Raw genomic sequence first — 16,092 nt, 5'->3', positions numbered from 1 at the left:
GCAGGTGAGGGAAAAGCTATTCTCCATGTGTCGTGCTGCTTCTAGCCTGCTAGTAAAGCAACCCCCTGTATTTTAGAGGATATTACAACCATCTCATTGGGCTGAAACTGTTTGCTTGAACATATTAAAACCATTGAAATTCTTACCGACTCCTAGATTAAAGTCTTGTAAATACTGCCAGAAGTTACTCCCAATGCCAATATATTTTTTTTTTTTTTCCTCTGTAGCTTTTTGGAACCAAAAAGTTTACAACTGTGGGAGAAAATCCTGCCAAACTGGAAAAACTTTGCTGCTTGTTTATCAGCCATGTCACATGCTGAAGTTTTATGTATTACTTTCAAGGTGCTTCATATCATTAAAATGGGTGCTTTCATTTCAGATACTATTAAAAATTACAGACATGGAGGTAAAAGAGAAGACTCTGGCTTTAGATAATAATATGTCTTTCATCCCTCCCATGCTCTGGTTTTGCTGCGAATGCTGTGCAGGGGGTGATTTTAGGCAGTTCACCGTGCAGTGGCAAGAACAGATTTGCACAGTGACTCCTAGCTCTGAACTTCCCATGCTCCCTGCCACATCTATAAAGCATACTGCATGACAGCAGAATTCGGTGGCTTATCTGGCAGCAAAAAGGGACCCCACTCAGGCATGTCCTCCTGGGCTGGTTCACAACCCTCTCTGGAAGGAAGAAAGGGCAAGCAGGAGGCTTGCGGGGAGCAGAGGCAGAGGAGGAGGTGAGCACAGCAACACTATATGCATTTATTTACTTCATTATTTCTCCCAGGCATCCCTGTGTGGTGGGGGTGGTTCTTTCATTTGAGGCCCTGCCATTTTCTTACCTGACTGCAAGGTCTTCCATCACTCCAGAAGTCCCCCACGAAGGGGCCAAGGGGACATAGCCAGCTCCAGCCCCTGACCAGCAGTGACACTAATTTACTTTCTGTTTGCTCTACTGGCAGATCTCCTTCCTCTCACCACCCCGCCTGCAGCATTCATTTTTTGACCTCCGATTTATTTGATGCATAAACCCCTGCACCAACAGTGCTTTTAATTTCTGTTGAAAAAGAGGAAAAAACAGTCACATTTCCTAAAAGAGTTTTCATTCAGAGAGCACAGATCACATCATGAGTTTGCATGCTGTAAACTAGGTCTGTCTAGATGACTCACAGTGGTTGCCAGCAGACATACCTGTATAAACACACACCCTGAAGTACTATAAATTAGTCTAGTTGTCTAATTCACTCACTGAGTGCCTAACACTGCTGGTAAAATATGTGCTGGCTTTGCTAGCAGAGAGGATATCGTAAGGTCTGACCTGAAGCCAGTTTAACTCAATGAGCTTTAGGTCTGGGTTTAGATGGTGAGGAATGCTCCAAGATAGCTCCCATTCAGCAGAGGACATCAAACTGCTGGAGCAGCTCTTTTCATGCTTCAAGGGGGTGTGTGGGGGGTTGGTGGTTAAATACCTGCTAACATCAAGGTCTATATGGTTAGCTAACGATGCTAAAAGCCAGGACCCTCCTTCCCAGATTCCCTGGTTTTGTGTTGCAGTCCTGGCCCCGGGTGTGTGCCATAAACTTTTGCCGGTGTAACAGCACAGTCTATAGGTTTGAACCCACATATACATTTTTATACCAGGGTTCTGTGTGAGCTGACCTATACCACAAAAACTATTGCATCTACAGTAAGAGCTTTGGCTGGTATTTGAAGTATTATGAAGAATTGCTGCTACTGTAAAGTTTCTGTGGCAGATCAGGACCACAGAATCATTTATTAAAACTAAAAATGTAGGAAGCTTAGTGCTGATCTGTACTGAGGAACCCCTGCTGCTCTGTGTTACGTGGGTGAAAAAAATAGTAGTCTTTCTGTTTTGGAAAGAGCAGTATATTTCCAAATATTCATACTCTGTGGTTCACCTTCCTTCAGCTGCACAATGTGTTTTAAGTCACAAAGATATAATAATGCAGTTCTGCAGAAATCTCTTTTCTGATTGATTTGTGCATGCTACAATACAACAGGAAAATTTCAAATGCTCTTTCTAAACTCTCCAATCACCAACTATAAAATACCCATCCATGCAGTGCTTCCCAAGAATATTTCACGTGATATATCCTCAGGAAAAAGCCAACTACTCAGAAGCCTGTGTGCATCAGGAATTCAGTGGTCTTTTACATCTTATTGGAGTTTAACTTGTTTGGGTTTTAGTTTCACTACCTTAGAAACAATTGTTGTGACTGTGCTTTTCATTGCAAGTAGCTGGCAGAGCTAGGAAATGGTCACCAGGCAGATTTCAGAAATACAGATTTCCACCCACACTTAGGCCATTTTTCAAGACATCCGTTTGATTCTATTTACCTGCGTGTGTTCCTTTCAGTCAGTGGAAATAGCCCGCTCTCTCAGCGAGGTGGGCTTGGTTGTGGTTACACGCTGGTCTGGTCGCAAGCAGCCTGAGCAGCCTACAGAGCTTCGAATGAGCTTTCAGGCAGCGAGCTTGCATGGTGGAGCAATTTTGCCACTGCAGCGTGAGGCTTGAGGATCTACTTGACACTTCTGAAGTGCACTTCTGGGTCCCAAAGAGTTGTGCGCTGCCTGCTAGAGCCAGCCCAATGCTGGTACACAGCTGAACGCTTTAATTGTGCAGGAACTTCTCTTCATCCCACTGTAGCAGCTGTGATAAGGCTCCTCTTGCCTAATTTGGCCCTCTAACAGGGAGGCATGCAGTTATCCCTCCCAGCTTTGGCAGCTTTTCTGCAGCCTTCTTCCAGAGGTGGGCATTTCCCTCCCTTCACTGTCCAGGGAGCCGAGGTAATTAGCTGAGACTACAAGTCTGAAGTTGGGTGAAATTAAACCTTCCTTGTGTGAATTCTGAGTCTGCAGTGCCCTAAGTGGTTCCAGCATTGGGACCCTTCAGCTTTTACTATATCTTTATTCCACAGCAATATCCAGATTGAAAACACATTGGAAGGATTGTTTGGGGCATATGGTAGTGTCAGATCTGTTCTGTGAGTTTCTGAAATTTGGTATTCCCATGTTTGTAAGACAAGACAGCAGTCTCTGCATTAAGTTTTGGCTTTGATAGTTCGATGCTGTCTCTGAAGCAGATGGGTATTCAGTTCCATATGTCATCCAGCACTTTGTTTTGGAAACACTGCGGGGGGGTCAGGCGTTGCTGGGGGAGAAGCAGCAACTTTTGTCAGATTTTAGGCTGGTTCATTGACCATCACTAGAAAGTGGACAGACATTGAACAGTTTTGTGTGTGGGTCCAAACACAGAAACTACCGCAATATAGCTTCCAAGTATATCTGCAGTTAAAAAATTAATCTGATTTTTTTTTTAATTGAAAATATTAGTGTTTTAAAATAATAAAATCTTCTGAGGTGTTTATGTCAGTTTTGCCACATTGCGTATATCAGAGGTATTTAAAGGCTGCATGACTGATGCTTTCTCTTGGAGATATCCTCATTGTCACCTCCTTCCATTATAGTTTTAAAAAAATGTAAAACCAAGTTTTTTTAAAGGGCTTTAACTACAACAGGGGGTTTGTTTCTGGGTTAGGTGAGAGAGTTTATTATACAAAATACATGGTTTTACTTGTCACACCAAAATCTCTCCAGCAAATTTTCTTGCCATATAAATTAAATCTTTCCCTATTCAGTGTATTGCCACAGAAAGGAGAAATTTTGTTCCATCTTCAGCCAAAAGGACACCTGTGGAGTCATGTACTTGGTCCCCGCAGCTTGCATCATCTTTTTTTTGGTGCACTTTTCTCTCTGGCATGTGGCTGCCCCACACAGCTGTACCTCCTGCCCTGCCGTGGGGACAACTGGGCTCCTGGTCAATCAGCACCAAAAGTGCCACAACTTGTGGCTAGATGGGTTTGGATGAGTCCCCCCCGAATGTGCCTTTTCTGACAGTGGGAGCTGGCTTCTGAGCCTCCCCAGCATCCATGCAGTGGCAGCGAGGGACAGCTGGGAACCACAGTCCTGGCAGACGTCCCAGGCTCAGCCCTACCTCTCAACCTGTCAGCCCAGCATCAGCTAATGGAGCTGTAATGGGCTCGTTGTGGGGTTGTGTGAGGTCCAGCAGCAACCTTCAGACCTTAATGTGAGCCCACCAAAGCTGCTTATAAAGCGGCTGGGTATTAAAGGGAGGAAGGCAACTGGAGCACCTAGCCAGATATCCACCCTTGCACATGGAGATCATCACAGGGGAGAACTAGAGGCCTTTAGAAGTTAACTTATAACCCTGCAAGTAAAGAAGTTGTTGTGGTTTAACCCCAGCTGGTAATTAAGCCCCACGCAGCCACTCACTCACTCCCCCCTCACCCGAAGGGATGGGAGGAGAATTGGAAAGGAATGTAAAACTCAAGGCTTGAGATAAGAAAAATTTAATAAATTAAACAGAATAAAAAAGAAGGAATAATAACAATGACAATAACAGTTATAATGAAAAGAGGGAGGGAAAAATAAAATCCAGAGGGAAAGGAACACAGGGGGCACAATGCTCACCGCCCACTGACCGATGCCCAGCCAGTCCCCCAGCGGCGATCTGCCAGCCCCGGCCAACCCTCCAGGCAGATATACCAGGCATGGCATCCCACGGCATGGAATACCTCTTTGGCTCGTTTGGGTCAGCCATCCTGGCTACCCCCTCCTGATTCCTTGTGCCCTCCAGCCTTTTCGCTAACAAGGCCTGAGAAACTGAAAAGTCTCATATCAAAGCCAAAACACAGCACCACACTAGCTCCTAAGAAGATAATTAACTCCATCCCAGCTGAAACCAGGACAGAAGTCCATACATATCTATTTTAAACCAATACCTTTGGAATAACATTGGGTGGTTTCATCACGTTTCATTTTTTGAAGACTAGCAAAGGATTTTGTAAATACCCGCAGACATGCACATGCGCACACAAGCACACACATTTCTTTTAATCATTAATCCAGACAAACTAAAGATTATGTTGTTGCATTAAAGGCTAATGTGATGAAAAGACCAAGGCATTTAACCAAGTGCAAAATTCATCCTACTTACAACAAGAAATTTTTCTCTCTCCAGGGAAACCTCTGTACAGAAAACGTGGCTTTTTAGTGAAAGTTATTGGTGTCTGTTTAGTATTCTGGACCATGAGAAAATATTGTTGTTGTTGTTTTGGCACATTAATAGCATGCAGTGCGACACCACTTCATTTTTTTTAACAGCTTGAACTTTGGCAGACAGCCCCATGCAGGAGTGGATTACCTCTCTGCTTTAATGTGATAGTTCATTAGCCGATATGGTCATGTAATTGGCGAGGATAGTAGAAAAATTTTAAGAACTTCCTAGCTGCTGTATGCTCAGTTCACCTCCTATCAAGCACTGGGAACCCAGACCCACCGCAGCCTCTGAGACACTCAGTTAATTACTCTCTGTCTTGGGGCAATTATTCCTGCCTCAGCTTCCTCCTCGCAGAGGTTAAGCAGTGTCTGATGAATGTGGAGGGAGAGTTTAAAAAATCACAGCCCTGAGCATGCAAAGATCAACTGTGTGAGACTTCTTAAGCTGCGTTGTAAAGATGGAGCTAGCAAAGTGCATGTAAAAGAGAAATCCCTTCAACACAAGCAGCTGCCCGTGACCATCACTGTGCACGTAACATCATAAAAACCTCCGAGGCAGCTCTCAGAGCAGGCTGCTTTGCAGGGATTGCTCTGCCTTACACTCACATGCATCTTGAAATACTTAGACGGAGCGATTTAGTAAGCAGCTTCATACCACACAGTATTTCACTGGCAATCAAGTACACCTATATTCCTACCCTCCAATAAATTGCAGAGAGCTAAATTTGGAATTCCTTCTCAGGGGATTTGGAGAAAAGAAATGCATTACAGATGAATGCTTTCAATAGTTTCCACAGATTCATTCTAAAGCTAAAAATCACCTGTTTGCTTTTCCTAAGGTGCTTTTCCCTTACAGCTGAGATTTGCAACTGATGATATCCTTATAGTGAGTGACAGTATGAAACTCTTTATTTCCAGTAGTAAGGAAATTATGTATTATATTACTTAAAAGAGGCATGGTGTATTCTGGTCTTGGAAGTTCATATTCATCTGTAAGTTTTACAGGAACGAGGTTGTCAGAAGCACTGAACACTCCTGGCCCACTCGTGAAGTCATTACAAATACTTGTAGTTATCAGAGTGTGATGACAGCTTGCTCTCAGGAAAACCTGAATTACAGGAGCCATGCAGCAGATGTGGAAAGCTTGGTCAACATCATCACAATCGTCTGTAAAGGAAGGAATGCTGCAGTAGGCTGATGATTATTTTTAAGTTCTAAACCTGGGATCTGTGGAAGCTAGGGGAGGAATCTTCACCAAATCATCCTCACACCTATTTTGTGTGATGTCTCAGAATAACTGGAGTTTCAGAAACAGTTTCTAGAACGGAAAACTCTTCTATAAAATTGCAGTGTTACTTTTAGGGATAAACACCTCTCATTTGGGACTTCTCTGGCTCAGAAGTATTTTTACCAGGAGGTATGGTGGTTGCTAAAGGAAAAGCAGAGACAGACCCCTCTAAAAGTTTCCGTGTATGGAGCTATAGTTGAACGCAGACATCTTTGGTGAGGAGGGCTCTGGCAGCACTGAAAATTAGACCAAGTACGTAGGGGTGAGTGATGTCACTCAGCACTGTGAAACCTGCTGCCCTTCTGCATTTCCAGACCTTTTGGTACCATCTTGTTATCCCCACCATTGGGGAGGATAGAGCAATTCTGTTCATTTAGACTGACTGAAAAACACATCACTGTGTGACACAAATCCACTAAGCAGGGAGTCAAAACTAGCTTACTAAGAAGTTAAAGGTGTCCATGGTGGTTCTGGAAGTACCTTTCACTAAGACATTGTGAAAAACACATGGGTTTCAGAAGGTATTGCCAATTTCCTAACTAGAAGCAGTGAAAGTCCACTGTTTTATTTCAGATTAGAGGCTGCAGTTGTGGTAGTGCTTGCTCTGTGCTTTCAAAAATGCATAGTCTGTATGAGAGGCATGCAATGTATAAGTAGTAATATGTGTCCAGAGTTCAAGAGAAAGAATATCGATAGGATGTTTATATACACCCCAACCTTGATTCATTACAGCTGAAATGGCAGAAGAATAGGTTTTCATAATTTATATGTTAACAGCTGGTGTAAATTCACTGTTAAGGGCTAGCCTGCCTGGGAAATTTTGCCCTAGCAGCTATGCCAGGGTAGCTTCCTTTGTGGACTCTATTCTGGAATAAAAAATCATTTTACTTCTTAATAACACTTGTACTCACAAAATGGAAATACTATTCTGGAATAAGGGAATGTTTATTCTGGAGTAGCACCCATATAGGGAGTCACACAGAATGGCAACAGAATACCAGTTCTGTCCAGAATATTTACTCTGGTTGATTTTTTTCCCCAAGGAGAGATCCTTGTGACAACCTTGTAAGGGTTGAGCATGCTGGATGCAGAAGGCATGTCTAGGGTAGGAACAGATTTAGAGTAGCTCGTAAAGAGCCATGTTTTAGGATTTTGGAAAAATGTCTTCTTAAAAATGTTGAAATTTGGGGGAAGTTCCATTATTGCAATTCTATGATTCTATGATTCAAAGAAACACAAGACCTTTAAAATGAGTGGAAAACACAAAACACTCTGCAAAGCAAAGCTGCCTTTTTAGACACTTACTAGTAACACTGGTGCATTGACTATTTATGTTGAGTGCTGATGTAGATTCATAGAATCACAGAACCATGGAACGGTTTGGGTTGGAAGGGGCCTTAAAGATGACCTAGTCCCAAGCCCCCTGCCATGGGAAGGGACACCTGCCACCAGACCAGGTTGCTCAAAGCCCCATCCAGCCTGGCCTTCGCATAGACAAGATAATTTTTACTCTCTCTGTCCAAAATGTATATAAGAGATTGCCATATTTCTGGTATTTTCTCAGAAGGTGGATAACAACCCCATAGCTCATCTGGCAGGATCCAAGTCACAAATGATAGCCCAACAAAACACTGGGGTTTTGGAGGTCTACTGAAGGAAGGAAGCAGCTTGTGGCCTGTCCTTGGTCTGCAAAAATAAATTTTTGATCAGAATCAAGGTTACAGTTTGATGGACAACCCAGATATGAGGCTTGTCTATAAAACACAAACACAGAGATCCAGCAGTTGAAAATGTTAAGACAGAGACTCCTTTTTACAGCTGCGCTTTCTGTTTTAATGCATTCTGTACAAAACCTTTTCATATGTCTGCAAGAGAAAATGCCTACTTTAAATGATTAGGGTGCTGTCCTCAGGGGAAGTTAAAGTTGTCCATGGTAACAAAATAAATAATGGAGTAAAAAATGGGTCACGCTTTATTACAGCATTTCGTGATAACACAGATCTTTTTTTGAAGTGTTAAACTGTGTCTTTTATTTAGTAAAGCATACCAGCCAACACTGGCATTCGGCAATCTGCAATTTATTAGCCATGATCCTCTTTCATCAGAAGTCATTCTAAATAAAATTGCGGCTGCTTTTTATTTACCGTAACTCATTGTTTTCACTAAGAATGATGATCTGGCAGGTGAAAGTGAACAGCAGAGAAAACTGTCAGAGATTTTTCAGGCGGGGCAGTTGCACTGGTGGGAATGTCATGGGGCAATGGCAAACATGTGGAGGGGCAGCAAGGACCCTGCGTGTGCTGGAGGTCACATGTGCTCCCAATGTGGGCAGCAGTGACAGAGACCTCTTTCCAGCAGTGAGTTTTGCTCTCCAGTACAGTGCCTCCTCAGCGGCCTGGAGAACCTGCCAGAGGACAGCAATGAGCCTAGCACTGACTTTCATAAGAGCAATTCATGAGGCAGGTACGAGAGTAGGTTCAAGTTTACGGCAAAAGCTGATGCCTGCTGGATTGTGTTGAACAGCTGAACTTCTCCTCTTGAGATGTAAAAGCTGTTGCTGGGAGCAGGGTAGAGGCTTAGCATTCCTGAAGCTATCTTTAATTAGCACCTCATTTTCTGGGAAATGGACTCTCTGGGGTATACTTTATGTAAAGGACAGAGCACCCACTTGCAACGTGCCTTGACAACCACTCCAGGGAATTGTTTTAAAATTGTCCCTTTATATTTCCAGCTTGAGGTTACATTTCTCTGAGGCATGTGGAAGGAGAAAATCATAATCAGCTTCGAGCTGCCCAGAATGATCCCAGCCTGCAAGGGAGTCTCCTGACAGTCAGCAGAGTCTGTTACTCCTTGTTTTGACTTTTTAAATTCCCTGCTGAAAAGTTGAGCCTGACAAAGATACAGGCACATCCTACCTCCTGTGTCTTTTCATCTGTGCTATCCCTGGAAGACCTTACATCCAACTTTCCCAATTTTCAAAAATCTACCCAGTCAGGTACCTTTCTCTATCATCTATGCTTTATGATGAGTGTAAGGGATATTATCTTTTTTTCTTCAAGTCCACAAGGAGGAAGGTGAGCAACATGTAAGAGGTGCATTAAGTCTCAATCTAGCTGCCATGCAAGTGGGGCAGCTGCAGAGTCATGAACACACCATGTGCCTCTTGTAACACCTTTGGTGGAGGTGCATGAAGGGTGTAAGTTCCTTGTCCTGGCCCTCTCTGAGTGAATGACACATCTAAACACCAACCTAACATACCATCACTCTTCCAGTCTCCAGCCTTCAGTTATCCTCATTTGTAATGTGGAAACATGTATTCAGCATCATCTGGAAGTGGTAGATGTAGCCCCTGGTCCAGCAAGCTTTCTGTCTAAATGATACCTCAGCAGTATAATCTGAACATCCAGCAAAGGAGTAAGATGTACAATGAAGACAAATGGAGCCTTTGATAAAGTCATGGCAAGGATTTTAATGTATTTTTCCTCTCTTCTCGGGTTACGTCTTTTGCAGACAGACACAATCTGGTTTGCCCATGCTCTAAGCTATGTATGCACAAGCCAACTGTGCACTGGAAACCACATGGCCATGATTAGTGTAGCGCTGTGCCCAAGCTAATAAACTGGGCTCTGAGGCAGGATATATTAAGTTGGGCTCACTGCCACCGTAATATGTCTACCTGGCATCCATCTGGTACAACATGCAGGCAAGGCATAGCTCCCTTTTCCTTCAAAAGATCATGTAGCTGCACCCTCAGTTATGTCCCTAGTGCCTGGGGGTTAGCTCTGGAGGAAGGTGCATGCTGGAGGAAGGAAATGAAATGGCAATGTCCCTCACCTGCCAGGCAAGGGTGAGGAGGAAACTCTATGGATGGTGGTCAGCTGGAAAGAAATGAGGGGAGATTAGAAGGAAGACACAGTAGGAACAGTCAGGACACGCAAAGGCAAACAGAGAAACAAAGGCTTCATTCATCCAGCTGTGGTAGATTTTATGGTGGTATAAGCCCAAAGTCCACCTGGTGACTGAACATGTTGAGACCACAAGAATTCATCACTCAGACTCAGCCAGGTATGACCATCCTGAGTAGAAGACACCTCTCACATTGCTGTCCACATTGCTTAGCCAAACACCAAAAAATATTTGCAGGATTTTTTTAACTGCTCCCTTCTTGGGTCCCACCCAGAGTAGCACCCCTCACTCATGTCCCAGTCCTCTTTGTACTGGTTACTGGGAGGCTCCATGGTCAGAGGTGCCTCTGACATCTGAGCATCACAGACTCATGGAATGCTTTGGATTGGAAGGGAACTTCAGACATCATCTAGTCCAACACACCCACCCCACCCCACCCCCCGTTGTAGGCAGGGTCATCTTTCACTAGACGAGTAACAGTAAGCTTAGCACCAAATAAATCTGACTGAAGAAGAGGAATGGAAGTTAGTATGGGGAATTCTTCCAGCAATTTCCTCCAGCCACGGAGGTTTGTGAGATTTCGTGTGAGAAAATTGCCAAATGAAATGTCAGACCTGTTGTGTTGGATAACTCCGGAGTTGTAGGAAAAGAAAATTTGTCTAGACCACAAACTCTGGAAGCGGAAGCCACAAAGATTTTGGTCTTCCTTTTCATTCCCCCTCTCATCCTCACAGTTTCAGTCCATCTCGTACAGCTGCTTCCCATTTCTTTCCCTCCTGTTTCTCTTGAGAACTTGCCTCATGACTATAACGTGTTTGATGGAGAAGGTCTGGCTACTTTCCAGACTGAGTCACCTCAAAGGGCAACTTCTGAGGCACCTCCACTCTCAGGTGCAGAGCATCCACTCAGTACCTCTCTGGTGAGCTAAGGAACAAGGCACGGTACAGCAGAGGTCAAATGTATTCCCTATGGATTGCTGTAAACAGCTATTTTATTTTGCTGCTACCACTAGACCACCCTAAAGCCTCCTAAGCTTCTTTGAGACAAGAAGTCCTCATTTTAGAAATAGATCCAGGGAATCGTATTAAGTCCTGGATCAAGCTGGGGTGGGCAGGAAGGCTGAGTTTTGGCCTGTTGTAGACAGAGGGCTCGCCTGAAATTTTTGAGCTGAAGCTGGACACTGCCACAAGATGGGAGGGGGGAGCAAGAGGCTGAGGTCCTCGAAGGCCCTCCTCTGGGGAGCTGTAATAGATTCCTGCACATTCAGTTAGTGGGATGGAGAGTAGATTAAAAACAGATTATTGTCACTGTAGCTCATGCTGAGCAGAATCTTCACTCTGCTCAAGATGTTGCTCAGATGTGAGCCAGGGTGGCCCTTTACCTTCCCAGAAGTGATTCAGGGGAGCAGTACCTGTCCCATCAGAACGCGTTTAGCCTGCAAATGCTCACACCATTTTTGCAAGGGTGGATCCCTGGGAACATGTGAGGCTACAGTTAGTTAAGAAGAATTGTGTTTATCCATTATTCTTTTTTTCTCCCTGACTGCTGTGTTGCTTTTAATCCGTACTAGAAATTAGTAATTTCCTTAAGCAAAATGTTCAAGGTCATTTGCATCATGACCATGCAAATATGTGCGTAAACATCCTGCTTTCTAACAATACTTTCTTCTTTGATGGAGTTTGGTTGTGAAATACTGACCTTTATTGTATTTGTGTTTGCCTCTTAACTCATTCAGCAGGACACAGAAAGAAACAGGCTGCACAAACCCTACTCATACACAAAGCACAGCAGCAGCAGTAACAACAGAAGACCGCTAAGACAAGAACATATATGATGGGAAGCTTTTCTGTCCAGACATGGGGGATGGATGGAGTATGGTATGGTAACTCAGGGAGTCTGTCAAAGCTTTAGGGGGGAACAGGAAGCCAAGCAAGATGGGCAGCAATCTGCTTCACTGCTAGCTTGCAAAAAGTCCTGTCAGGCTGCTTCCCATTCAGCCTCGGAAAAGTAATTTCCTCTCTTTTTGCCTCCAATCCCTCCATAAAATTGTGGGAGAGCTCTTCCTTCTTTCTAACTGTTCCATTTTCTTATACGGCAACTTCCTGTAGACACTGGGCCCCAAATTGCACCTGAGGATGCTGGCCTCTGTTGTTGTACAAGCAAACAAGATGGAAGAAAAACCTGGAAACAAAGGACTCATATTAATTGGTGCTATAAATTGCCCTAGTTCTTTTGACTGAATTCATGTTGAATATGCTCCTGTCAGCCTAAAGGCAGAGAAAGAAGTGATGCCACAAATAAAGACAGGGTTTGGAGAAACAGGGCCTTGTGAAGAATAACTAACCATAAGTAGGATCCTGGCAATGCAAAATTAAGGATATGACCCAGGCAACAGCTAGAACGATTTGCCAGACAGAGGAAACAGACTTCCAGGAACTCAGAGGACATGGAAATGAGGAAGAGTATAGACTGAAAAATGCAGATACTTGAAGAAAGAGAGAACATTAGACCACAAGGCACAAAGCTGGTGCTGAGAACCAGGAGGTGATTGAGAGGACAAAGCACACTTGTCTATACAAAAGATCTGACCTTAGAGATTTGTATCAAAATTGACTGGCACAAGCCAAAAATGTTCTCTGCCTCTCATGCACTCTTAGTCATTTTTGGACTAGGTAGGCAGGGAGTGGAAAAGGATATACATATATGAATGTATATTTATACTACACATATATACTCATGGTAGGACCTTTATGTTGCACAGAACAGACCATTTCTGGGCACTTCTCCATATTTAAAAATACGTTCTGGCAATTCAAGTGAATAACACCCAGCCACTTCCACTTTGGCCCGACAACTGCCTTTCTTTTCTTGATTTTGTATGTCTCCCTGTAACAATGTGCTAAGCAGAGCTCAGGGGCTTGCCAAAGCAAGCCTCCTCACCATGGTGCCCTCCAGACCCCCGAAGGCTAGCTCTGATGAACTCTTGGAGGAAGCAAATTCCAGAAGCCAGAGTTCACCCCTGGAGCAGGCACACAGACAGGAACACTCTGCTGCTGCAGAGATTTCAGATACATGGTTTCTGGCCCCTGTCTAGGACACACACTGTGTGTTGGTATATAAGTGATATAGTTGCGCTTTGTATTAGATAACCTTCCTTTTTTATGTAAATAGCTTTCTGGTTGCAGAACAGATCTTTCAAAGGCAAAGTACAGTATAATGAGGTTTTCTGGAGTTCACGGATAATGTGAACCAAAGCCTTGGGGAAGTAGAAAGCTGCCCACCCTGTAATCTCTCTGCAGTGCTCACTTAAAGGGATACATTTGAGGGGACTGCACAGGGAAAGGAGGCCAAAAAATAAGACAGAGAACAGGGTGAAAGAAGAAATATAAACAAGGCTGGAAAAGTGAAGAACATAAAAATGATACTGAATGCAAAACTATGTCACCAAATACACAGTAGTGACGGTAACTGAATCTCCCAGACTGAGAGAAGGGCACAGCGAACTGCAGTCCTGGAGACTGGCTAGAGGGTGCCCTGCTCTGTTCCCGTCACCTGGGGCCAGAGGGCACATTCAGCCTCTGGACTTGATCCTGCTGCCGTTGATACTGCAAAACCTGTGGAGTTTTCTCTGGAGAAGCAGCTGTAAGCCAGACAAGTGTGTTAGAACACCACAAATGACGCAATGTGAAAATGTTTAAGTGAATGAATATCACTTTTCTTGACTGGGCCATTTTTTGCTGCTAAGCAGAAAAATATGGTTTTCTTCTTTGTCCAAGTGTTGTGTTTTCACCCTTGCTTATCAATACTACATTGAAAAACAAAATAAACAGACAACCAAGGTGAACACTGCATTTCTAGGTTGCTTTCCAAGGAAATAATACCTGTTCAGCCACATGATCTCTCGTTGTTCCCCTCTAGCAACTACTAGAGAGGTAGCCACTTTCAATCAAAATTTTAATGGCAAGTAGAATCACCGCAGATTACCAGGAAAGGCAGGTAGAGCTCAGCACTGTCTGTCCTGGGAGACAGAGGCTGGCCAGGCATCTTGCCTACCTGTGAAGCCCAAACACCACAGGCTCTGGTGCAGCCACTGCCACCAGCTGTCCCTTGTGCAGCCCACAGCAGGGGACATGGGAGGAACAGGAGGAGTAGGGCACCTGGGAGGAAGCTGAGGGCATTGAATCTGGGGACAGGAGACAAAGTAGTGTGTGAAGGTGAGGAAGCTTAGAGGACATAGAGGGAAAAGCTGATGATGGAGGAGGAGGGAAAGATGGAGAGCTGGGGAAGATATGTGTGCTGTACTGGAGAAATGATGAGAAACCTGGCGTGACAGCTGGACGGAAGATGCATTCAGCAAAAGGCCTCACAGAATGCACAACCATAATAAATAGTTATGGAGTAACTTCTTATTTTCAGGTCAGTAAGGGAAAGGAGGCACACAGCTGGGCTTAATGGAAAGACTCTGCCTTCCTGGGGTCAAATAAGCAGTTTCTTTGGACCAAAGCTGAAGGTCTGGATCTGCACCTGCCCTCACCAGTAGTTCTGTTGTAAGGGAGTTACAAGCACCAGCTCCAAACTCCAGGTTAGCAGGAGAGGTGCTGTTTACAGGAGTGTGGGTGTATCCTCCACCTGGGGATGCCTTGGTCCCTAAAATCTGTGGCAGCTTCAAGGAATCTGTGAGGGGATTTCCTTAACTCAGCCCCTTCCCTCCTCCCTTAAACACCTTCCTCTTTTACAAAACGCAGCAAAAGTATTTAATTTTTCAGGTCCTGCAAGTTCTGGGGAGCAACATATAGCATTTGGCACTGCTCAGATTGTTAAGACCAGTCAGAGGCTCAAAGAAGATGACTTGTGCTGAGAGTACTGGAATGACTGAGCCTATCTATGGAAAAGTCTAGTTAGCAATAATTAAAGTCACAGTCATTTAAAAAGAAACTGGCCCTAGGGCTACAACAGCTAAGCACTTGCTTTAGGCAGCGGATTCAGTGCACAGAACTTTTAGGAGGAGGCTCCACAGGTGACAGTCATGCAGTGGCAGCCCTGGCCTCCACCACCAAAAGAGAGAGACTGAGGTAGCTCAGGATAGATGGGGACATCATTAGCCAAGTGGGAAAGCCATGAGCTGTAGTCAGATAACTGCATTTAACTGATTCTGTCCTGAAAGCCTAAAACCTGTTGGCTTTCCACTGCTTTGTCACTACGAAAAAATAACCAACCAGGTAGGGCTGTCTAAGGCCAGTCATGAAAGGACACACTAGTCAGTAGTTCATTCTCTGCCGTGATGGTGAAATGCCAACAATAAATTGCAAAAATGCAAAATAAATTCATAAGTCTGCACTGGTGATTCCACTAGGAATTTTCTAATTTAGAGGAGTTAAGGAGGGAGTCTTTACAGCTTACAATTGCAGGGGAACAGGAATGGTTTACAGCAACTGCACTTCTGCCTGCAGTTTAAACATAACATGATGGCTGCCTAGGAATAAAAGCAAAACAAGAACTGTTCAAAACAATTTAACACCATTTCAGCAATGACTACTCCGCACTGGTGACAGCTTTCATAAAGTTTCACTGTGAGAGAAGTGCATGGTTTCCCAGGAGCTCCGGGCATCTAAAAAAATGTTTTGGCACTTAGGAGGCTGCCTTCATTTCAGTAATTGTTTCAAGAGTTCAAACACAAGCCTCCCTCTGGCCTTTAGCTAATCACTTCTTTTTCTGCGGAGGCTTACTTAATCATCTTGTAAAACATTTGAAGTCACATGCAACTGTTAGGTGTTAGGACTGTTGTGTACTGACTGTGGCTC

The sequence above is a fragment of the Falco rusticolus genome, chromosome 2, assembly GCF_015220075.1.
Source record: "Falco rusticolus isolate bFalRus1 chromosome 2, bFalRus1.pri, whole genome shotgun sequence".
Lineage (NCBI taxonomy): Eukaryota > Metazoa > Chordata > Aves > Falconiformes > Falconidae > Falco > Falco rusticolus.
The sequence above is the reverse complement of the archived record's forward strand: the minus strand, read 5'-3'. Positions refer to the sequence as shown.